The sequence below is a fragment of the Podarcis cretensis genome, assembly GCF_951804945.1.
Source record: "Podarcis cretensis genome assembly, chromosome: 11".
Classification (NCBI taxonomy): domain Eukaryota; kingdom Metazoa; phylum Chordata; class Lepidosauria; order Squamata; family Lacertidae; genus Podarcis; species Podarcis cretensis.
The window spans coordinates 59,456,605-59,482,863 of record NC_137180.1 but is presented as its reverse complement, the minus strand read 5'-3'; the positions used below and the strand labels follow the sequence as shown (position 1 = coordinate 59,482,863).

The following is a 26,259-nucleotide window of genomic DNA, read 5'->3' as shown; positions in this document are numbered from 1 at the left end:
GGATTTTAAGCAGAGATTGGATGGTCATCTGTTATAGATGCATTAGTTGAGATTCCTGCATTTCAGGGGGTTGGACTAGATGACCCTCAGGATCCCTTTCAACTCTACCCTTCTGTGATTCTATGACTCTCTGAGACACAGCGGAGAATGAACGGGGCACCAAGCCTCTCTAGGGAGGACTGTAGCTTAGTGGAAGCATGCACACATTGCACCACCAGTCAAGAGAGACATTGCTGGAGTAGGCCTCGGCCCAGTATACCTGAAGGAGGGTCTCCACCCCCATCATTCAGCCCGGACACTGAGGTCCAGCGCCGAAGGCCTTCTGATGGTCCCCTCACTGTGAGAAGCGAGGTTACAGGGAACCAGGCAGAGGGCCTTCTCGGGGGTGGTGCCTGCCCTGTGGAATGCCCTCCCTTCAGATGTCAAAGAAATAAACAACCATCTGACATTTAGAAGACATCTGAAAGCATCCCTGTTTAGGGAAGATTTTAATGACTGTTGTTTTAATGTATTTTTAATCTTTTGTTGGAAGCTGCCCAGAGCGGCTGGGGAAACCCAGCCAGATGGGCGGGGAATGAATGAATGAATGAATAGCTTGGTCTCCCTCAGGGGTAATAGGAGTCACAGTCTTAAACACCTGGAGGGCACTAGGCTAGAGGAGGCTGAAGTAGATGGACAAATAACCTAACTCTGTATGGCAGAGATTCTTACGTTCTCCGCTTCTCAAAATGATCCTCAAAAAGGCATATTCTCATTCCTCCTTCAGCGTGAAGCAGGGTTTTTCAATCTACATATTTATCCCTGCAACCTGAAGTTCTTGGTAATTGCTGAGTCAAGTCACAACTCTGATAGTCGAAATTTGAAAACAGATGCAAACTCAAAGAGGCAATAAATAATGATATACTCAAAGCTTCAGTTGACGATTTATGGAGCTGGATGTAAATGTCTGTAATGGTAATCATGAAAAAAAAAAGGATCCTGCTTTGATTACACCCCAACCAACATTTCCAAATGAGATTCCAAATCTGGGCGACAGGGGACAGTGTGGGAAGCCGAATTGTAGCTCTTATTCTTCTTATAGGTATAATTCTTGCTCATGACAATAGCAAAGAAGGTCACAGGCCTTCTTGCCCTGTTAATGGTCATCCTGAAGACATCTGTGGGAAGCTGGATGCTGGACTTAGAGACTAGTGAGAAACACAACTCAGTTCACACTTAGAGTCAAACTTACAAAATTGTTTCTTCTTTGAAACAATATGCAAACCAAAACACAGCCACCCTTCAAAATCCGCAGTTCTTCAGGTTTTGCTTTGCTGTTCTCTGCATACAAAAGTGCACTGACTGGGGTAAATTATGCATAAAATGCATATATCAAATATAAAATGCATATAACACTTATCTTATATGCAATCCAATCCATCTCACCCTGGCAGGGAGATGTTGAGACTAGGTGAGCTGTGTGCTAGATGCTTACACTGGATGGGCAACTTCCAGGCCTCTCCAAATAACAGCATCTTCAGATAGATGCCTTCCTTCGGCCATCCTTCAAATAGAGGACTATCATTTGTAAGGCAGGATCCACACCCCCACTCCCCAATAGCAGCTTCTAACACCCTGCCACATCCAGTTTGGTCTCAATATCTGAAATGGCCTCTGTAAATTGTTGCCTTAATCACTGTTAATGAGTTAAGGCTTGAAGAATCCTGTAGCAGAAACCCAAGGAACTGAATGACTCTCAAGTCCTTTTTGGCCTCCATTCTCTTATAAATGTCAAATCTCTATGAGCAACTGCTACCAGTGAGGTGTAGTGGTTAAGACAGGTGGACTTGTAATCTGGTGAACCGGGTTCACTTCCCTGTTCCTCCACAGCTGCTTGGTGACCTTAGGCTAGCCACACTTTCTGAAGTCTCTCAGCCTCACTCACCTCACAGAGTGTTTGTTGTGGGGGAGGAAGGGAAAGGAGATTGTTAACTGCTTTGAGACTCCTTAGGGTAGTGATAAAGCGGGATATCAAATCCAAACTCTTCTTCTTCTACCTAGGAACAAGCACTGGAGGAATGCGACATTAAATTTTTCAATTCATTTGTGGTAAGCGCAAAACAATTGGCTGTTTCCCCTCACTTCCTTTCTGTTCTCTCCATGCTAAGCTCAGATCTCAGATCTTACTCCTCCATCATCGACTTGGGGCATTCGAGCTGCTTCTATGTCATGTAATCCATCACTCACTAAATAATTAATTTACTCATGTAAGGACGACCTCTCAGGGTTTAGGGTTTCAAAGTAAGTAGAGCTGACAGTTGATATGCTATTTAAGGAAGGGAGAAAAGAAGGGAGAAAGTAGTGGAAGGGGAAAGTCAACTTTAACTAAACACAACGCTCCTCTTTGATTGTGTTCTTCCATTTGTAGCCAAGAGTTCAGCTTCAAAACAATTTCCGGAGTTCATGTCCTCTGGATGCAAGATTAGATCTTATGCCTTTGGAATTGATTTAACCCGAAGTGGTGTTTAGGAACATTTAGCTGATGAGGTCTTCATGAGCCAGATACCAGGTGACGGGCCCAGGAGTTGCTCCCACACATCTCACTGCTTGCAAACAGTCTGCAAAGTGTCAAGTGAATTTAGAGAGCCAGCTTCATTCAACAATCAGAGTTTGGAAATGAAAGAAGGGCTCATGTGTTGGAGAGATGGGAGATCCCTATCAGAGAAGTCTGAGCTGTCCACTATTCAGTGTGGTGGCTGGTTTTGCTTCCACTAGTGTGCCCTAGTGGAGTGTTTGACTTCTTTATTAGAAATGAACAACACTCCCTCTGCTCTGGAGCTGTTCTTGGAGTCCAAGGATTACGCATGCGTGAAGGTGGTTTATGGTTGGTGGAAGGACCCTAAGTGAGAGGCAGGGAAGAGGAGACCTTCAAGAATGGCTGGGAGAATAAAAGAAAGTTCTCAGAAGAGAAATGGAAAGGTCCCCCACTTTCTGTAGGTGACAGGGGTTAAAAGCTTCATTTGAGAGAGGACTCTGCCTTTTCTTTTCTTTTCTCTTTCTCTCCAAGTGCAGCACTGCCCGGGGCAACTTACCACCAGGTCTCCTCTGCCCCCTCAGGATTGGGGGTGCTGAACCCTATCCCAGTGGACTTGGGGGTCTGTAGAGGCCTTAGCCCAGTGGTTCTCAACCTGTGGGTCCCCAGATGTTGTTGGACTACAACTCCCATCATCCCTAAGCTCTGGCCTTGCTAGCTAGGGGTGATGGGAGTTGTAGTTCAACAACATCTGGGGACCCACAGGTTGAGAAACACTGGGCTAAGGCCTCTACAGACCCACAGGTTGAGAAAGGCTACCTTAGCCCCATGGAGTTGGCATGCCTAGTACGAATGGTACATAAGCCGAGTACAACACACAAGGCTGTGAGACTACAAACTAAATTTCTGGTTCCCAGCTGAGAATTAACAAACAAGCCAAGTGTCTATTAGATAATCAATTCTGAAATGATAACAACAGAAAGGAAACTTTGAAGCCAAGTCCACCAGTGCTTCATTCTTTACTTTTGATTAAACATCACACTGTTTTGGTGAATTATTCTCTCAGCCTTGTAAAGGGCCAATGTCCTAAATCAGCCACAATCATTGCCCTTTTCAGAGGTTAGGACTCTTTGTGCATTTACAGTATGCACAGATAGAGAAGTTCCTCTCTGGACATCCAGCTGTTGAAAGTCGCTGAATGTACAAGCAGACAAATTGAAGCATGGCTCCATGCAGTAAGGGTGGGAAAGAATTTCAACATGGGTCACATTTTAACCTAATTCACATTTCCTGAAACCTGTGACCAAAATACACCTCAGATTCTGGAGAAATGCAAATTGCAAAGGGCAGCTGTATTTCTCTAACCAAGTATTGTGTTCAAAAATGCATATATCGGGGAAAGTGTGCATAGAAATCCATATATTTGCGAAAATAGCAAAAAAAAAAAAATCTGCAAAACATGCATTCAAAAATGTATGCATTAGGAACACTATGCACTAAAATGTGTGCGTGCACACACCTGGCACCCAACAGATTGCTTCTTTCAAGCCCAAATTCAGCAGTGGCGGTGGAAAACCTGGTGGACACTGGGGAAGGTCTCTGTGAGCACAAATGTGTGAATGGGCATCATGTTCTGATCTCCAGATCTCCAGACAGCATGATGCATTCCTACACAAAGACAATGAACACACAGGCACACATACAATGAATATATGGGAAGCTGAACCCTGGAGACATGCTCGACAATGAAGTTTTGTAGTTCCATTTGCTGCTTTTTATTGACAAATAAAAAAAGGTTCACTGTGTATCACAAAACACCTGATAGCTCATTTCATAACCTGACAAAATTATTAGGTTATAAAGACCCAGGCCATGTTACAATGCATGCCACAAATCAAAGACAGTACAATTATCAAGCTAACAGAGCTTGCAGGATTTTGTAGTTGCCTCTGAGTATATTTTGGGGTTCCTGGATTGTTGGGTGTGGTCTGCAGAAGCTTATTATTCTATGAAAGGACGATACATAGCAGATTCTTGACTACACTCACACAGGAATCATAGAATCATAGAGTTGGAAGAGACCACAAGGGCCATCGAGTCCAACCCCCTGCCAAGCAGGAAACACCATCAGAGCACTCCTGACATATGGTTGTCAAGCCTCTGCTTAAAGACCTCCAAAGAAGGAGACTCCACCACACTCCTTGGCAACAAATTCCACTGTCGAACAGCTCTTACTGTCAGGAAGTTCTTCCTAATGTTTAGGCGGAATCTTTTTTCTTGTAGTTTGGAACCATTGCTCCGTGTCCGCTTCTCTGGAGCAGCAGAAAACAACCTTTCTCCCTCCTCTATGTGACATCCTTTTATATATTTGAACATGGCTATCATATCACCCCTTAACCTCCTCTTCTCCAGGCTAAACATGCGCAGCTCCCTTAGCCGTTCCTCATAAGGCATTGTATCCAGGTCTTTGACCATTTTGGTTGCCCTCCTCTGGACACGTTCCAGTTTGTCAGTGTCCTTCTTGAACTGTGGTGCCCAGAACTGGACACAGTACTCCAGGTGAGGTCTGACCAGAGCAGCAGGAAGTGACACCAGTGTCATGTCCTGCTAGGGGCTGCCCCCCTGCTCACTCCCACTCACCAATCTCCCTTCCATTAACCCCTTCCTACTCAATGCAGCTATTGAGGTTGCTTTTTGCCTTCCCAACCTCATTTATGAAGCCACCTCTCTCTTTTATTCTGCAAGCCTGATTTGTACCCATTTTCAACTTTCTACCAGAAGTTGCATCGGAGCACCATTGTGACCTCCTGGATCCCATCGGAGGCCCTTCTAGGCCTTCGAATACGACTTCTGGAAGAAACAGGAAGTTGTGTTGGAGATCTTGCGAGGTCTTGGAAGCACTGTCATGACGTCACGGGTGCCACTGGGCACCCGTAACCTGGGTTGCAAGTCAGTGCCCCTGGTGTGGTGGCAGAGAAGCACTTTCCTGTTTCACCCGAGGTGGCAAAGCAGGATATTGCACCCTTGATATTTTGACATTTCAAAGAAACTGAATCAAGTGAGGAATTCAGAGTTTTGGAAGAAAGCCATGTAGGAAAATGACCAGTATGTCCACTCTGCTGTTTGCTTTATTATTCAGAATCATCATCATCATCATATGCTACCCATCTGGTTGTCCAAGCTACTCTGGGCAGCTTCCAAAAAATTAAAGCATCAAACACTTCTCTCTTCTTATCCATCCTGATGAAGAATTTCAATTCTTTCTTAAATTTTAATTTTAATATAGCATGTTCATATTTCATGATGGGATGCAGACAAAGTTACTATCCAACCCTTGCACTGATCAGTCCTACTTAGCTTCAGGCGATTTCCTGTATCGTGGGCCTTCAGCCTACCTTCTGGGGCCACTATTGATGGACTCAGAAAGCTCGCTCAATTCCCTGTGACCTTTCAGCTGGTCTAACTATTGCCCAACTGTTACTCCCCTCCCCTTAACAGCTCAAGATAGCTCTCAACAATTTTTTTTTTAAAAAAAAGTCTACCTTCAAAAATTGACGTCAGCCCCCACCCTCTGCCTAGACATGCACACAGAGTTTTATGGATGGACATACATACTTGATGCAGCTTAAAAGACAGCCAGCTATTGACCGCTAGAAGACTTGGATCAAGCTGTTCAGGGGAGACGTGAACTGTGTAACCTTTTAACTCACAGGAGAGATGTAGCCTTCATCTCCATCCAAACTGTCCCTGATGTTTCCATGGAAATCTTACTGCTAACCGCAAGTGTGTTACCCAGGAGAGGGAACCGGGGGGGGGGGGGAGACGACACAGCGTGGTGATGAGGGAAGAAAAAATTAATTCAATGAAGTTGGAGGTGGAAAAGGGAGAACAAATAAAAATAGACTCCGGAGCCAGTGCTTGGGAAGAGGGAGAGATAATATTTAATTAAACGGGTGAGCTGATGAAATGTTTTACACATGCAGGCACATGCCTTGAAGGAGCTAGATGGCAGGGACAGGAGATCTCGCTTACTCCAACCCCCCCTCCCCGGACGTGCTCATTTTTATTTGTCAATGTTGGAGGGATTTTGCAGGAAGGAACAAAAAGTCACACGGCTCTCCCTTCTGAAGTGGTACAATCCAGACACGGGTTCTTCAACTAGAACACAGCTAGGAGACAAATAAGAAATTCCTGCATGAACATCTGGAAGAGGATATGCAGAGCAACTGACCACCACAGCTGAACCACAACCTCCAGACCCTCAGTTTTCATTAAAAAAAATAAAAATCAAGTGTAGAACATTTGTAGAACCTGAGATATCAGGCAAAGCATGCAGGTACTACTCTTATTTTGTGGTTGGAAACTATCCTTGCCCCACCCTTTTAGTGTTTGCTTTGTCCCCATGCCTAGAAAATATATATATATATCTGGTCCTCAAACAATTATTGTAGTGTGTCTGAAGTGGTGTGGCAGCAATTAATGTTTTTAATCTAGGTGAGGAATCCTCATCCTTCATATGGTGGGCTATATTCCTTATGATCCCTGGCCATTGGTCAGGCTGGCTGGGGCTGAGGTACCTCAAAATACTTCATTAGTTTTATTATCTCCTGGCCACTCCTATAGATGGGTGTCTACATCCACTCTATGGCATTTATCCTACCAGAAACTAAGGCATAGGCTCCCAAAGGAGGCAGTGGTGGCCACGAGTTTGGGTGTCTTTAAGCGATTAGACAAGTTCATGGAGGTGAGGGCTATCAATGGCTAACAGCAATGATGATGTCATAATATCGTTGCTGAGCAACAACCTGCAGTGGAGTTGGAGGCCAACCAAGCAGAAGAGTCTCTGAAGTGTACTTGCCTGGAAGTAGAGTCAGCAACTGAAGTCAGGTCCAGTCCTAGGGTCAGACAAACAGCAACCCACATGCTCAGATGGTCCGGGGGTCAGGAATCCAATGATCATGGAGTCAAGGGTCAAGACAAGCCAGAAGCAGCAAGGTAGGGCCAGGAACTGCTGGCGTTTTTACCACCATCTGACTGCTGCTGGAAGCTCTGCTTAAGAAGGCTAAAGCCAGCTGGTTCTCATCAGCTCCTTCTCCTCTGAGTCCTTGAAGGTTGATCAGCTGTAGGTGGAGTCAAGCTGCCTTCTCCCCCTTCAGGCTTCTGTTCAGCAGGTGAAGCTGACTCCTGTCCCATGACAGATGGCTGTGCTCAATCTCCATGGTCAGTGGTTGTAATGCTTCTGAAGACCAGTAGATGGAAACCACAGGAATGGAGGGTGCTCTTGTGCTCTAGACCTGCAGGCATCAGTTTGGTCATTGTAAGAATGGGAGACTGAATTAGGTGGGCCACTGGGCTAATCCATCAGGCTGAAGGAGCGTCTCCACTCTCATCATTCAGCCTGGACACTGAGGTCCAGCTCTGAGGGCCTTCTGGTGGTTCCCTCCCTGCGAGAGGCCAAGTTACAGGGAACTAGGCAGAGGGCCTTGTCGGTAGTGGCACCCGCCCTGTGGAACGCCCTCCCATCAGATGGAAATAAACAACTATCTGACTTTCAGAAGACATCTGAAGGCAGCCCTGTTTATGGAAGTTTTTAATATTTGATGTTTTATTGTGTTGTTAATATTCTGTTGGGAGCTGCCCAAAGTGGCTGGGAAAACCCAGCCAAATGGGCGGGGGTAATAAATCATCATCATCATCATCATCATCTTGCCTGATGGAGAAATCTTGCCACTGTTTTGTGACATTTGGCTCAATCCTAATAAACCCAACTATGAATTTTGTTTTTTGTTTATAGACCAACACTGGTACCTTTAAATATATATAACAGTAGCTTAAACCTGTGTTGGTTTAATCCCAGGCTCTCCAAATACTACCAAACTGGAAGAGCTGAGAGTTCCCACCAATTTCCTACCCAGATCTGAAATGTTCTGCCATTGCTTACGACAAAGCACAATATTAGCTTGAGCATTGGGAAATGTTATCTCAAAAGCCTGTGTGGTGTGGTGGTTAGAGTGTCAGACTTGATGTTGTTGTTGTTTAGTCGTTTAGTCGTGTCCGACTCTTCGTGACCCCATGGACCAGAGCATGCCAGGCACTCCTGTCTTCCACTGCCTCCCGCAGTTTGATCAAACTCATGTTCGTAGCTTAGAGAACACTGTCCAATCATCTCGTCCTCTGTCGTCCCCTTCTCCTTGTGCCCTCCATCTTTCCCAACATCAGGCTCTTCTCCAGGGAGTCTTCTCTTCTCATGAGGTGGCCAAAGTCTTGGAGCCTCAGCTTCAGGATCTGTCCTTCCAGTGAGCACTCAGGGCTGATTTCCTTCAGAATGGATTGGTTTGATCTTCTTGCAGTCCATGGGACTCTCAAGAGTCTTCTCCAGCACCATAATTCAAAAGCATCAATTCTTCGGCGATCAGCCTTCTTTATGGTCCAGCTCTCACTTCCATACATCACTACTGGGAAAACCATAGCTTTTACTACACGGACCTTTGTTGGCAAGGTGATGTCTCTACTGTGTCAGACTAGAATGTAGGAAACCAGAGTTCAAATTCCCACTTGGTCATGAAGCTGAGTGAGTCACAGCCTCTGAGCCTAACCTACCTCACAGGGTCATTGTGGGGATTAAATGAAGGAGGGGAATCATGTGCAGCACCTTGAGCTCCTTGGAGGAAAAGGCTGGAATATAAATGCCACAAATAGATAAATACCGAAACTTGCATGTAGGGCTCAAACTGCGCACTCAAATATTTGATGAAGCAATTGCCTGTCATTGAGGATGCTTTATGTTCTTTTCCTAATCTTCCATGTCATCATCCTCTTTTTCTCAGTACTTATTATCATTAATAAGGTTTCTTTTAATGCATCAGCTGGTTGCCAGCAAAGCCACTTCCAAATGCATTTGTGGCATTCAGTTCATAAAAGGAAAGATCAGCCTTTCATCTAAGCTGTGGTATCTCACATCACTCTCCTCGCTTTCTCTGTTAGAAACAGCATCTTTCTTTCTCTTCCTCACAGTGAAAGAACATGTCTGCAATCTCCCAATGCAATCTGCAATACTGCACGGGCATCTGTGTATATATTATTCCCTACTGTAATTACTAACTGATTTAGATCTATTGATTTGTCCTAAACTGACTGTGATCATAAACATACTATGAAGCCGGTTGCCTTTAAGGAACCTTGAAATGTAGGATGGGCCCATGACACACTTTTAATTGGGGGAAGAAAGTGTGTCATCTGAGCTTAATCCATACACGTCGAAGCAGTTCATTTGTAATGGCGTTTGAACTGAGTCTCATATTATATTAGCTGTCCATGCAGATGAGATGAGTGAGAAAAGCGACAACAAAGGGTCAGAAAGTACTATCATCAGGTACTTCTGCTCTTTAGCAGGGAAGAAATTACCTCAACACCCCTCCCCCTCTTTTGGAGAAAACTCACTTTGGTCTTTCCTTTTTTTAAAAAATAATAATATTTTTATTGGTTTTTATCATACAAAATTATAAAACATACCACACAGTTTATCACAAATGCAATCTTATTGGACTTCCATCAGCACCTCCGTCTTAATCACTTCTTATGCATTTTCTAACATAATATTGCCTTTACATCTCTTAACATATCCTCTCTCCTTCTGCATTTTTACAATATTTCTAATCTTATTCCTCACAGAACTTCTTGTAAACCTACAAACGTTGTCTAGTCATCACAAATACTTTTCAAATAATCCGTAAATCTACCCCAGTCTTTGGTGAATTTCTGATCCCACCGGTTTTGGATCCTTCCTGTTAGTTTGTCAAGTTCCGCATAGTTCATTCATTTCATCCTCCATTCTTCCATCGTTGGTAGATCTTCTTGCTTCCATTTTTGGGCCAATAATATTCTTGCTGCTGTTACTGCATATAGAAAAAGCTTACATTCCTTTCTGTTTATATCATTTCCAACAATACCCAAGAGAAATGCTTCTGCTTCCTTTATAAATGTATATTTCAACATTTTTTTCAGCTCGTTATATATCATCTTCCAGAAGCATTTCACCTTTTTACATTCCAACCACATGTGATAAACTGTTCCCTCTTTTTCCTTACATTTCCAACATTTATTACTAACTTTATACATTTTTGCTAGCTTCCCTGGTGTAATATAAATATACCATCTATACATCATTCACTTTGGTCTTTCCTAAGATGAGGAGGTCTGGGGATCACATGGCCAGGATATGGTTACCAGATTTTTTTTCAGCGAATCTGGGGACACTGTTGTTGTTTTTTTGGTTTTGGTTTTTGAAGCTGAGTAGCAACAGGGAGTCAGTAGTGGAGATGGTGAGGCAAAAGACCCTGGGCCCAAGCACACATGCATATTGTATAAAGGTGCAAAGCCCTTCTTTTGCACCCTGTGAAACATAAATGTGCAATTTTTAAAAAACTTGGCAACGGCCGCCTGCCTGCAACTCCTGAGCCTCCCCCAATTAGTCAAAACAAAGGGGGGAGGGGGCAGGAGATCTGTACCGCCAGATGTCCCTGGTTCCCCTTCAGCAGTGGCGGCAGCAGCGGCAGTCAGCAGCCCGGAGCCAGCCTGGTAGCGCAGTTGGTTCTGACTGGCTTCAGGAGCTGCTCACTGCCGTGGCACCCGCCATTTTCCCTCTCCGGAATTCCCTATATGATGTGTTGCACACAAGACTCATCAGATGGCAACTTCCAAGCGAGGAAAAATGGTGGGCGTCACAGCAGCTATCAGCTCCTGAAGCCAGCCAGAGCTAACTGCACTACCAGGCTGGCTCACTGGCTGCTGAGGCTGCCACTGCCACATTTCCCAGGGACAGATTTGCAAATCTGGGGACGTTCCGGGGACAGAATTTGTCTGGGGACAGATTTGCAAATCCAGGGACTGTCCCCGGGAACTGGGGATGTCTGGTAACCCTAGGCCAGGAGTGCCCAATGGGAAGGGGCATTCAGGACACTGGTGTCATATATCTAGAAATTAGTAAATGCCAGGGTTCCGAATAGGGCTACCGTATTTTGAAGAGCAAAGGAGGACACATTTGCCGACTCCTACTTTTAACTATGGGTTGCTATGACGACTCTTATTTTACATACTCATGAGAAAGAGGACATGCCCTGGAAAAAGAGGACATATGGCAACCCTTGAATGGGGATATGGATTAAAGTACCAGCTTCAGAGCTGTGCCACACAGGGAATTCCAGGGTTGGCATATGCAAACCAGCCTGGCTGGCTTAGTGTGTAGAGCAAACCTATTAACATGACAAAATATGTTGATGGGCCATCTGAGAGCATCCTTAGCTCTTGAGTGAGATGTTATCAAGGTAATAGGGGGTGGAGTGTTTGAAGGGACAGGAAAAGGGAGTTTTCAAGCAAGGGTTGCTCAGAAGGAGAAGCAAGAAGAGGAGCTGAATCCATCTTTGGAGGTAGCTGGCTGCAGGCAGCCTGAGCTGCTGCATCTTGAAATGACCATGCTGGAAGGTCTGGACTCCCTCCATGCCGACTGCAGGTGGTGTTGTTTAGTCATTTAGTCGTGTCAGACTCTTTGTGACCCCCTAGACCAGAGCACGCCAAGCACTCCTGTCTTCCACTACCTCCTGCAGTTTGGTCAAACTCATGCTGGTAGCTTCGAGAACACTGTCCAACCATCTTGTCCTCTGTCGTCCCCTTCTCCTTGTGCCCTCCATCTTTCCCAGCATCAGGGTCTTTTCCAGGGAGTCCTCTCTTCTCATGAGGTGGCCAAAGTCTTGGAGCCTCAGCTTCACGATCTGTCCTTCCAGTGAGCACTCAGGGCTGATTTTCTTCAGAATGGATAGGTTTGATCTTCTTGCAGTCCATGGGACTCTCCAGAGTCTCCTCCAGCACCAGAATTCAAAAGCATCAATTCTTCAGCGATCAGCCTTCTTTATGGTCCAGCTCTCACTTCCATACATCACTACTGGGAAAACCATAGCTTTAACTATACGGGCCTTCGTTGGCAAGGTGATGTCTCTGCTTTGTAGGATGCTGTCTAGGTTTCTTAAAGCCACGACAGTCTTCTGCCATGACTTCCATTCTCCAAAGGGACGCAGACCCTGGGTGGTCGCCTGGGACCCCATGGGCTCTTGCTACCATTCGGCAGAGAGTGTGGGAGGCGCCCAACTTTTGTAACACTACTTAGGTCAACTGGTTTCTTGGGCAAAGCAGATTTTTTTGCAGGGAGCCTCTGATTGGCACCGCCCCCCCCAGCCTTCTCCACACTGTAGAGTTATTTGTTTGATCATAGAATCATAGAATTGTAGGGTTGGGAGGGACTCTCAGGATCATCTAGTCCAAGCATGAGATTAAGAGTCTCATGCTCTACCAGCTGAGCGATCCCTTCTTTGGGATGTATGTGTTAATTTGATATTTCTGGCCTTCAGTGTGGGCAGGTAAGGGAAGCTAATAACTTAACTGATAGCCACCCTGAGGCATTATTAGGTTAGAGGCACGTACTTGCTCTCACACACACACGTATATTTTGTATTCATACAAATATTTATAGACTGCTATTTCATTAAAAAAATCTAAGTGGTTTATGACAAAAATGCATAAAATCATGCAGTAAAATCATAAAAAGTTACAAGCAGACATTATTAACATTGTGAAAAAATATACTCAAAATTGCCTGCACAATTTGGTGGAAACCCCTTTTGGGGAGGCAATACGTCAATCTACACAGTTCCCACTTTACATAAATGATCATTTACCAAAAAAATGTCTTTCAAACCTGATACCCCCAAAATTTCTATTATGATGATTTAGTTCGCAACAAATTTTGTATCAAAAGCAGATACCTTCCATCTTATAAGCCAAATTGGCCACCAAATCAATTTCAACTATTTCAAGACCCTTCAAAATCCAATCCCATATAGGTGGAACCTTGGGGGCAGGTGAGATGTATTTCCATTGTCTGACACCCAGCTGCAATTAACAAGATTTTTCTTCTGTTCAACAACCATGTCACCCACCATCAAATTAAATATTGACAGCATCAGAGAGAGTATGAGGTCTGCCTCAACCATTAAAGTGATCTGTTGGAAAATAAAAATCCAAAAATCCTAGGCATATCGACAACCACACCACATGTGCTAGGTGTGCATTTGCTGCCGAGGACTTTGCAACAAATTTTGTATCAATGAGAGATGCATTCAGAATAAAAGTGAAGAAAACATTTTTGGTTCAAGAGAAACTTTCTCGTTTTCAGCCCTTTGGGAGAATGCATAGTTCTGAATTCACCCTCTTCCCTTTGATTCATTTTCTCTCGCTCGTCGTGATTCATTTCCTGGCAAAATGCGGCAGCGTCGCCACGTGACCTCCATCTTTCACTGCTATATTTCAGTACTAAAAGTGAGCAGGAGCTAAAAATCTTCAGGGTTTGCTCTGCTACAGGATACCTTTGATTTCCAGGCATGATTGCATTTAATTAGTATGGCACAAAGCAGCTGAGTCCTTCTACCCACTTATCAAAGTCAGGTAAGTTGTTGTAACCGCAAGGTTGCTGAACAAAGAATGCAGCTTCTGAGATGAAAAAAAAAATACCTCCAACCGTGCCTTAGGGCTCACCGATAGTTTCATTTGCCTCATGATTTCTAGACTTGGGTCCAATAAGTTTTAATTTTGTCTTTGCTGCTTTTTCTGGGGGGAGGGAAATAGCTGTTTCTTGCTGAATCGGAACAAACATCATTCAGGTTTTCTTTGCAGGTCTGAGAAGTTAAAGCAGTGGTTCACAAACTTTTTTCTCTGGGCTGCACTTTCAGAATAAACATTTGCTCATGCCACACCAGGTGTTTTTTTTTTTTTTTTTTTAAATTGATAAGAAATACTTTGGAAAACAAAAAGAAACAGCTCCTAGCAGTGCTTGATTTGTAACATAGAACACAACTACTTTATAATATGATCACGGGATATCCAGAGAGTATAAAATGATGCAGCCACATAAGAACACATTCCCAAATTATAATTTTAAATGAGCCTCTTAAGTATGTATATGAACTCAGTGAGAGGTGTGAGCTTCCTTTTGCCAGGTGATCTCACTTCTGTTAGGTCTAATTTGAGACAAACGAACTCTCGTCTCATCAGCGCAAACACGCCTTTCTCTTTTCTGATCTTTCATATCAGTCAGAATTGAAAATCCTTGTTCATAACAATAAGTCATGGGGAACTGTAGAAGAATAGCCAGTGCGCTTGAAGAGAGGCGTGGATATGGTTTCTGGTTATATATCCAAACAAATTATACTATACTATACTATACTATACTATACTATACTATACTATACTATACTATACTATACTATACTGAAATGTTTAAATGTTTGATTGTCCTTAAATCTTCCTGCCACACTTGTCATCCTCTTCTGCAACATCAGGGTAGCATACCCCACCACTTTGAGAACCACCATGTTAAAGGCTCAGTTGCTGTTGTTTAAAAAAGCAAACATGCATACAGTGCATTACATATATATATATATATATATGAGGTGCTGGAACTCACCATTAAGTTGTTGCAGCAAGTGCCACACTTTTTAACAATGAAAAAGAGGTGTCTGTGCTGAGTACCCTTGCGTACCCCCTGAAATCAAATAAAGCACTGCATGTATGCACACAAAACTCCTCTCTCACACACACTTCCACTACTAATTCACTCATTCAACAAAATTTATATAGCGTTTGATTGTGGCAAAACCTCTTTTTAAGCAGCTTAAAAGAAATCTTAAAATGGTCTATTTATATACTTAATGTATTTGTATCCCGCCTTTCTCCCAAGTTGGTATTCAAGGCTGCTTATAATGTTTTGAAACATCAACGGTAAAATGAAGAACAATAATCCAAAGCAATAATTAAGGTACATCACAAACCAGGGCTTTTTTAAAAAAAAGGGGGGGGGGACTCACAGGAACTCCGTTCTGCCACCTCTCAGCTGGGCATCATTGCCATTCTAACAGAATGAGGGAGGTGTTCCTGGTGAGTTCTGGCACCTCTTTTTCGAGAAAAATAGCACCGATCACAACATGTTTTTAAAACCAGCTGAGGCTGCTGAAGAGGCCAGACACCAGCTTGGCTACAGGTAACACAGCTGTCAACTTTTTCCTTTTCTTGTGAGGAATAAGGGAATTTCCCTTAAAAAAGGGAAAACATTGACAGCTATGACAGGTAGGTAGCCATGTTGGTCTGCCATAGTTGAAACAAAATAAAAAGAATCTGAAGAAGTGTGCATGCACAAGAAAGCTCATGCCAGTAAAAAAACTTAGTTGGTCTCTGGCGCCGTGGTCTAAACTACAGAGCCTAGAGCTTGCCGATTGGAAGGTCGGCAGTTCGAATCCCTGAGATGGGGTGAGCTCCCGTAGCTCGGTCCCTGCTCCTGCCAACCTAGCAGTTCGAAAGCACATCAAAGTGCAAGTCGATAAATAGGTACCGCTCCGACGGGAAGGTAAACGGCATTTCCGTGTGCCGCTCTGGTTGGCCAGAAGCGGCTTAGTCATGCTGGCCACATGATTTGGAAGCGAGATGAGGGCCACAACCCCAGAGTCGTCCACGACTGGACCTAGTGGTCAGGAGTCCCTTTACCTTTAAGGTGCTACCAGCTTGGCTGTGAGTCCTTGAAGACTTGCTCCCTACCCTGCAGGTCTTTTCCCACCTGGCCTGGGAAAATGGTGCCCTGACTGACTCCACCTACAAAAGCGGAGGCTGTTGAACAGACTTTTGGGTTGGGGTGTTGTTTGGGTTTTTTGTTGCTGGGTGGGGATGGTTGCTGCTGTTGCTATTTTTTGTATATTTTAGATTTTGTTGCAATTTATGTGGAAATGGTTCAGATTGGTTTTCGTAATGTTTTATTTATTTTTTCTACTTTTGCTGTGTTGCAGTTAAGTATTCTTTTTCATGGATGTCAGGGGTTCAGGAGCAGAAGCACAGGGAAGAGGGGAGATGGAGAGCGAAGGGGAAGAATCTGAGGGCAGCGTAGGAGAAGATGACAGTGGCCCGAGAGATTCCATGAGCCTCTCCAGCGAATCGGAAGATACACAGAAGGGGGCGCTGGTGGCCAGGGCAAGGGGGGTCCCAAGGGGGACACTCCAGAAGCAAGGGACCAGCGGGGACTCCCAGAGCAGCAGTTGGAGATCAGGACCAGCTTCCCCACCAGAGCATAGTGGGGGGGAAGAGTCACAGGTATCGGGAGTAGCGTCTCCCCCAGCAGGGAGAGGAGAGGAGTCAGGGCTGACCACGCCTCCATCGGAGAGTCAGGCAACGGAGGGGAGGTCAGATCCGGCCAGTATCCCGGAAGAGGGAAGCAGTGACAGAAGTAGTGTAACGGTCAGGAGGAAGGTCACTGGGTTGGTGCGAGAGGCAAGTTCAAATGTACAGGAGCGTGGGACAGCAGAGAATGAGGATTGGGAACCGGGTCCTAAAGCCCGCCGGAGGGAGGGGGAGGAGCTAAGCGACTCAGCGTCGGAAGAGTCCAGAAAGGGCAATGCCCCAGCGGGCAGGAGGACCCAGAGGAGAAGAGAGCAGCGGAAAAGGTGGAGCAGGGCTAGGATCTTAAACTGGTGTCATAGGGGAGGAGACTCAGACAGGACTTCGCCGGTCTAAGGTTTAAGACGTAGAGCTGCGCGCTGCGGCTTTGAAATGGAAACTGAACCTCAATAAAGACTTTTGTACATAACGACAGCCTAGCGTTGGTCCTCTGTGAGCTAGGACCTAGGGGCAGCTCTGACAATGGCATAAGGTGCCTTGATCATGGCTCGAAGAATGGAAAAGCGGCATAAAAATAAAATTATGCATGCATTCCTTTTCAGTGAAGGGCAGGCTGCTCGTGCCAAGGTTTGCTTCCTCTGTAAACTTGCAAAAAGTTTCCTTTCAGCAACTGTGCAAAAAATAATAATAATAATTTATTATTTGTACCCCGCCCATCTGGCTGGGTTTCCCCAGCCACTTTGGACGGCTTCCAACAAAGATTAAAAATACATTAAAATGTCACACATTAAAAACTTCCCTGAACAGGGCTGCCTTCAGATGTCTTCTAAATGTCAGGTAGTTTTTTATCTCTTTGACATCTGATGGGAGGACGTTCCACAGGGCAGGCACCACCACCAAGAAGGCCTTCTGCCTGGTTCCCTGTAGCTTTGCTTCTCACAGTGACGGAATCACCAGAAGACCCTCGGTGCTGAATCTCAGTGTGCAGGTTGAACAATGGGTGTGGAGACGCTCCTTCGGGTATATTGGGCCAAGGCCATTTAGGGCTCTAAAGGTCAACACCAACACTTTGAATTGTGCTCAGAAATGTACTGGGAGCCAATGTAGGTCTTTCAAGACTGGTGTTATGTGGTCTCGGCGGCCGCCCCCAGTCACCAATCTAGCTGCCGCATCACATTCTTCTGCAGAATGTGCAGGGTGCCTACTGAACTGAGCTGCTCAGTTGCAGGAGAACTGGCAGGATCCCTGAACTGAAGTGCTCCTGTTAGGGAGGAAGTTATGCTGTAACATTTTGCTGTGCGTCCCTCTTGTGCAATTTAAATGCAATGGCGAATTGTAATGGAAGCTGCACTTTTAGAGCCTTGTAATACTTTGTCATAATCTGCCCAATCATAAAGAATTTAATATGATATTTCTTAGCCCTAGTGAGCTATTTCATAAGATAATGGAGGGATGAAATGATATAGCAGGTTATCTAATCTACCTAGATGTTCAGTCTATATATTCACAATATAATTATTTCAAGGACCTGGTAGTTTGCAATGATGATGTTGATGTTGTTGATGATGATGATGATGTATATGACACCCATCTGACTGGGTTGCCCCAGCTACCCTGGGTGACTCCCAACAAAATATGGTAAAAACACAATACAACATCAAACACTAAAAACTTCCCTGAATGAATACCCACCTTTTTAGCCTAACGTCCCAGTGTGGGTTTTAACAAGTAAGGGCTTATCCACATGTACCTTTTGTCTCACTCTTTCCAGACACACGTCTACTCTCTGTGCCTGAGGGATTTTAATGGGGGGAATCTCTAGACCACCCCCCCTAAAAAAAAGAAAAAGAAAAAAAACCCTCCTCAGTCATAGAGCTTTCGTGTGGACCATGCCTGGAAAGAGCAGAAGAAAGTGTAGATAAGCCCTGCAACACAACATTAAAAATAGTGTTAAACATTACATTACATAAATAAGGCAAGACCTAAAAAATATTTACATCTCAAAAACCAGAGCAATGATAGATAGAACAGCCATCTCTCACTACCACTTTCTTGGAGCTATCCAAACAGGAACCAGAATCACCACAAAACAATGTATCTCACCAGCCCTGATCCCTGCATGTTCCATGTACAGTGGTACCTCGGGTTAAGAACTTAATTTGTTCTGGAGGTCTGTTCTTAACCTGAAACTGTTCTTAACCTGAAACTCCACTTTAGCTAATGGGGCCTCCCGCTGCTGCCGCACTGCCGCCATGTGATTACCGTTCTCATCCTGAAGCAAAGTTCTTAACCCGAGGTACTATTTCTGGGTTAGCGGAGTCTGTAACCTGAAGCATCTGTAACCTGAAGTGTCTGTAACCCGAGGTACCACTGTACTGCAATAGTTTCTGCTGCATAGTGGACAGTGGAACAAGGAACTTAGCCTCACCTTTGCATTCCCTATATACCCTTTAATATAAAGTGGGGCTTAAATTAGTAATTGACTGTTGGGGATTGAATCTAATCATATCAGATGTCCACCATAAAAAACAAGGAGGGACAATGGAACTTACACAAGTCTGCCTTGGACTTTGATATCCTGACTTGTGGAGTCCTCATACAAGAAGACTCCATATAAGAGCCTGCTGGATGAGTCCCAAAGTGCATCTAATTGAGCATCTGCTTCATCCTATGTTATTCATCTCAGGAATCTTGTTCTAAGAACCTAAGAAGAGCCCTGCAGATGGTTCCTGTCAAAGGCCCATCTACTCCAACATCCTGTTCTCACAGTAGCCAACCAGAAGTCCACAGGAAGCCTGCAAGCAGACTCTGTGTACAACCACACTCTTCACCACCAACAGTTCCCAGAAAATGAAGGCAAATGATCTCCAACAGTGGGAGAACATAGCTATATTTTGGGGGACGCTCATCCACTCCTTGATTACACAGAGAGGATCCACAAGTCCGGTTAGTATATGATCTGGAGTCGTATCTGTGTTGTTCAGATGGGTACAGATACCAGATCAAGGAAGGCTTTGCTTACGTTCATGCATCCTACTGTTGTTCCCCTCTTCTCGGTACTCTTTACTTGTCAGGCATGGGAACACTGTCAACGACAAATTGGCTGAGAACAGCAGGCGGTCAGATACACTCCTGCTTATTAAACCTGCAGATGCACTTCAGTTGTTTGACAAAGTGTCAGGGCTCATTGCAATGTCGCTCCTCCAGTAAAGATCTTAAGGCTTGTAAAAACTTCACAGCGGCCTCGTGAAAGTTGCAGGTACATCTTAGATCCTGAAATTAAGCTGTGCAATGCTCCTCATCTTTCTCCTGCCTCTCCTCTTAATCACTTTCCTTTCTTAAAATAATAACTTACAGGGCTGTGCTGAAGGTACAGCTCCTCCTCCTCCTCCTCCTCCTCCTCCTCCTCCTTCTTCTACATGTCCACCTCACTGGCAGAATGGCCAGTTCAAAAATTGCTGCAACCCACACAGCGAGTCCTTTTCGTTGAATTTCCGAACTCATCTTTTTCAAAGGGGCAATTAAAGCGCACCGCCAAGGTCTGACAACTGGCGTCCAGCATCTGCTCTGCCTCTACAGCCAGACACAGCTGTCTGCTGTTCTATGAGAAATGCTGAAGCGTATAACCTGAGGAATACCAATGAACTCCTTCCTTTTGGAACAAACAGAGATAGGAAATACATTCCTCCTTCTCCCCAAAGTAGTTTAAGACAGCGCTGTAAGCCGAGTCAGGCCATTGTTCCACCCAGCTTGGGCACAGAGGTGTCCTTCTCAGCCCACAATATCTTCTAATGGTTAGATGAACATCAGGGTCCTTCCACTATGATTCCAGCCCATCTAGGCAAGGGATGGGGGCACAGAGGACAACACTTCCTCAGTTATTGTGCTTGGATGCATCATTAGTGGTCTTCTGCCAAACAATGCAAATAAAATATGGATGCTCTCTGGACCTTTGGGGGGAAAGGATTGCCTGGCTGTAATTGCATTGTTGATCTCAAACTCTACTGATCAGGCTTTGGCTACTCTGCTGTAATGGTGATTTTGTTAGCAACATGGTTTTAATTTTGTGGTGTTGATTTCCAGCTCATGGTTAGCTACCCTAAGGGGACTTTTTAAATGTGGGTTCAAATATTTTAATAAATAATTGTGGGGTATTCCAAGGGCAGTCAAACCAATGATTCATTGTTTGCTAGATAGGTACATGATAGGAACAGAAGCTCAGAGACTTTTCCTGTAAGTTTGCTAGAGAGAACTCTGTGAGAGACACTCTCACTCTTCCCTGACAGGAGGAGGGCATACAGTGGTACCTCGGGTTAAGTAGTTAATTCATTCCGGAGGTCCGTTCTTAACCTGAAACTGTTCTTAACCTGAAGCACCACTTTAACTAATGGGGCCTCCCTCTGCTGCCGCGCCACCGGAGCACAATTTCTGTTCTCATCCTGAAGCAAAGTTCTTAACCTGAGGTACTATTTCTGGGTTAGTGGAGTCTGTAACCTGAAGCGTATGTAACCTGAAGCGTATGTTATTATTACGGTCACAGACATTTCATAAAGAATACTATTAGCAAATCAGTCTCTTAAGCTTCAGCCAAAAAAATAGTATTCTTTATGAAATTGCATATCAATATACATATCAAGGCTTTGAGATTAGACCACTGAAGAAGCCTGGAAAGCTACCTTGAGAGTGTGCTACCTGTAAGCCCCAGTAAAAGGGCTCCAACGGGGGTGAACAGCGGCCTTACTTGGACAGCCAGGGTGAAACAGGTGCAAAACGCCGGGACCCTGTCTACAACTTCATTAAGATCTTGAAAGACCTACATTGGCTCCCAGTATGTTCAAAGTGTTGGTGCTGACCTTTAAAGCCCTAAACGGCCTCGGTCCAGTATACCTGAAGGAGCGTCTCCACCCCCATCATCCAGCCTGGACACTGAGGTCCAGCGCCGAGGGCCTTCTGGCGGTTCCCTCATTGCGAGAAGCAAAGCTACAGGGAACCAGGCAGAGGGCCTTCTCGGTAGTGGCGCCCACCCTGTGGAACGCCCTTCCAGCAGATGTCAAAGCGATAAACAACTACCTGACATTCAGAAGACATCTTAAGGCAGCCCTGTTCAGGGAAGTTTTTAACGTGTGATTTTACTGTATTTTTGGTTTTTATGGAAGCCGCCCAGAGTGGCTGGGAAGGCCCAGCCAGATGGGTGGGATATAAATAATAAATTATTATTATTATTATTATTATTATTATTATTATTATTATTATTATCTACAACCTCACTAGCATCTCTCAGCATTGTGAACAACAACCAAACTTACCCTTTGTGAGTATCTTCATGAACTTACGTAAAAAGATAAAGAAAACAAAAGACTGAGTTAAGCATTTGAAAAATTCATTGAAACCAGACATTATAAGTTCATCTTAAGTTGGGTAGCTCATAAGTCTCTGTGGCTTTACACAAGGTTTTGTATTTTTCTCAGAAGATTGATAAAGAATGTATAATTATATTGGTAATTATTGTATGTATATAAGTCACCAATGTGTTGCATGAGTCGTACTACTCCTCTCAATGATAGGCAAATTGGGTAAAAAAGATAGTGTGGTCTCAGAAAGCTGGGAGTATAATTATAACTCCATCCTTCCCTCTCGGCTGCTCATCATATTTGACCACCAGCATTTAGCTGGTGTATGCCTGCACAGGAGAGATGGGGAATAAGTTCAATCCTGCTTGCATTTTAATAAGGAACTACCTAATTCACACTTTTCAAACCAATAGGCCGACCGAAGCACAGCTATCCTCTGAAACTCACACTTCTCAAAATGTGGCATTGCTGTTCTCCCAACCAAATACACATGTCACAGCAAAGTGTGTCTACAAATGTACATATTAATGTAAATAACATGGAAACTATGCATTATATGTGGGAAAATTGCTTGCAAAAAAACATGTTTATTAGTCATAGCCACATGCAAAAATATGTGTATCAGGGCAAATTTACAGTATAATGCTGATGGGTTTTCAGGAGGATTATATTGCCAATTGCTTTGGAAACATGGACAACTGAATTTAAGACGTGAAAGATAAGAAACAGAGATACAGAAATTGACATACACACATGCAAACAGATATGGGTAATTTCTGGCCAGGAAGTTGGGTATGTAGTCATTGTATTGATGAGGGGAGTGGAAGAGTAAAAACAAGGTTTAGGAGAACTATTACTCAGTTAATGATTTCCTTTTCTCTGGGATAATTTTGACAATATTGCCTGACTCATGCAAGCATTTCTCTTTGATTCCCCCTTGTGATGGGAAAATAAATGTCATCACATTCCCACCTTCAGAAGAGGAGCCCCACCATTATTCAGCTGTCACACTAATGATCCATGGTATAAAGTTTCCCCGTGCCTTGATGTGACCTCCTCTAATGAAAAGAACCAAAAATAAAGGGAAGTTGAGCTGATTTTTTTTAAAAGAAGAAGCAGAAGCAGCATCTTTGGATATGTATTTTATTTATATAAACACTAATATACCATCAACACATATAAAATATTGAGGCAGTGTACCATGCAACATAACTCATTGTAATTGCAAAAGAAAATAACCATTAGAATGACTGGCGAACAAGAAAGTCTATATAGCTGCAAAGGACTGTTGACATAAAAATATATTCAAGAGATGCCTGGAAGTCGAAAGCAAGGATGCCTGCCAAATCTCTGCTGGAAGAATCTTCCACAACATGCGACTGTTGACGCTAAATGCCTGACTTCTAACTGAAGCCAGTTGGGCCTCTGTAACTTCAGGGAAAGTGAGAACAAATTTCAGTGATAGAGCTGGGATATAACTATGAGGAGGTATTGCAGGAGGAGCTGTTCTTATAAAAAGATAAAGGTAAAGGAGCCCTGGATGGTTAAGACCAGTCAAAGGTGACTATGGGTTGCGGTGCTCATCTCGCTTTCAGGCCGAGGGAGCCGGCGTTTGTCCACAGACAGCTTTCCGGCTCATGTGGCCAGCATGACTAAACCACTTCTGGTGCAACAGAAACACCGTGACGGAAACCAGAGTGCACAGAAACGCCGTTTACCTTCCCACCACCTATTTATCTACTTGCACTGGTGGGCTTTTGAACTGCTAGGTTGGCAGGAGCTGAGACAGGGCAACCGGAGCTTACCCTGTCATGTGGGTTTGAACCGCTGACCTTCGAATCAGCAAGCCCAAGATGCTCAGTGGTTTAGACCACAGTGCCACCCATGTCACGTTGTAATTTGATAAGGATGCTGAGACCCCCACATATCTCCTCCTGGACTTACAGTTCTCAAAGTTCCCCATCCCTACTTAACACATTGTAGTTGTCTTCACCTCACCCCCCAGCAAAGGCCTGGAAGAGAGGGCATCAATAATGAAAGGAAGATGTATGCCTTTCCTGAATGGCAGCCCAGGATAAAGCCAAGGGGACAGAGAGGCAATCACAAGGCTTTCTTGATCTGCTTTTAATGCTCATTATTTCCAACAATCTTTTGAGTATGACTGGTGGAAGGACCATAGCTCAGCTTGCCATGTTCCTCTGAGATTAAGAAATGAGAAACAGGAGGATGGAGACTGTATGCCTCCTCTTCTGATCTTGGGTAGCGTCTTCTGATGGTCAGCATGATTGGACAAATTCATCCCAACCAGGAACAACCTCATGCACCCCTAAGCAGACCCACAAGTGCACACACATCCCTGCTGGTGCTCAATCTCCCCAAAAATACAAATGCAAAATGAAGATGTATGGGGGGGGGGAAGAGAGAAATAGGAAAATAAATACTCTTCATGTAGCCTTTGGTTATGTATTGGAGGTTGTCTGCGGTATCTGGTACATTCCCTTCTCTCTCCCTCTCAAAAAAAAATAAAAAAAATCAGGTTTGTGATTGAAGGGAGGAAAGGAAGAGCGGGGAGAGAGATTGAGCAAATACACATGGATGCCTTTTTCCTACCGATAAATATTCATAGGCTTTCTAGGTGCTGCCACTGTGACACACCGTGGGCTGGAGCGGAGCACACACTGGCTTGACTCCCGACTCTAATGCATACAGATGAGAACTTCAAAGAGCGGCTGCTGGCGGGATCTGCGCTGGGCAGAGGGAATGCACATTTATCCCTCATCAAACACAGTGGCATACCCCAGCGAGAGCTGCGCATTCCACCGGCAGAGAAGGGAGCGGTTGTAAGACATGCGTCTTTCCACAGTGAATGGCTTTAGAAAAACACAGATCTGGAGCACAGGAGATGACTGGCTTTCTGACTGCAACTATTTCCACTCTCAGCCAAGAGACACCTGTGCCCTCTGCCCCCATCACTGATACCCTATGTTAAACACCTTTGATGTTCCACTTGCTACTATCATTCTTGGAGTCCAATTGCATGAGTGTCTGTTTAGTCGTACAAAAGGTTTTACTCCCAGCTAACTATGGGTGAATCTGGCAAATTCAGTTTCTCTCAGGTTCTTTTTGTTTTTTTAAAAAATATTTTTCTGGACTTCAGTTCAGTTATCCACATCTCCACATATGAAAGAGAGAATCCTAGAAAGAAAACTCGACAGCATTGTAGCACACATTTCTCCATATATATATATATTTGTGTGTGTGTGTGTGTGTGTGTGTGTGTGTGTATAATATCATTATATATATATATATATATATATATATATATATATATATATATATTTGTGTAAGCACATTTGCTAAACATGTAGGAGGGAGAATCAGAGCAGTTTTCCCTAATGCATATTTGCACCCTCATTTCACTAATATAGGCACACTTTCCCATAGTATATGCATTTGTGCACAAATTACTCAGCTAAAGAACTGCTTTACAAAACAGTTACAGATAGGTAGCCGTGTTGGTCTGCCATAGTCAAAACAAAAAGATTCCTTCCAGTAGCACCTTAAAGACCAACTAAGTTAGTTCTTGGTATGAGCTTTCGTGTGCATGCACACTTCTTCAGATAAGTGTATCTGAAGAAGTGTGCATGCACACGAAAGCTCATACCAAGAACTAACTTAGTTGGTCTTTAAGGTGCTACTGGAAGGAATCTTTTTATTTTGTTTTGCTTTACAAAATTCAGAGTAGTGCAAATTTCAAAAGATGGTTATGTTTTGGTTTGCAAATTTTGTCAGAAAGTATGCGTTAGATAGGTTCGCATTTAAATACAAACTGATTTGAATTCCTCCCCATCCCTATCCTCATCTCCTGTTTTTGGGCTTCCTAGAGGCATCTGTGTTGTGCTGAGTTGTGTTGCTGTATTACTGTACTGCTGCAAGCTTTGGGTGGACATTGCCTGGAAAAATGGCCTCAAAATATTTCCAATGAAATAAACAAGGTAATAGTGAGGGCTAGAGGCTTAGATATCTTTAAGGGCAGATTAGACAACTGCCCAAGGCATATATTCATGGCCTGCAGCCATGGCACCGTAGCTAAACCTTGGAATTTACTTCCACAAGAGATGACCTCCTACAAGACTTGGGTGGCTTTTAAAGAGGATCAGGCAAATTCATGGAAGGTAAAAGTAGTGATAG

At 44.1% G+C, this 26,259-nt stretch overlaps 1 long non-coding RNA gene across 1 annotated transcript in view; it reads left to right on the top strand.

Annotated features, from left to right (window-relative positions):
* The first annotated feature begins 7,349 nt into the window (after positions 1–7,349).
* Positions 7,350–26,259, top strand: part of LOC307226462 — a 32,513-nt gene continuing 13,603 nt past the window's right edge. Inside the window, exon 1 of the long non-coding RNA XR_013843449.1 lies at positions 7,350–7,507. This is a non-coding gene — a long non-coding RNA (uncharacterized lncRNA). The remainder of the gene's footprint in view (positions 7,508–26,259) is intronic.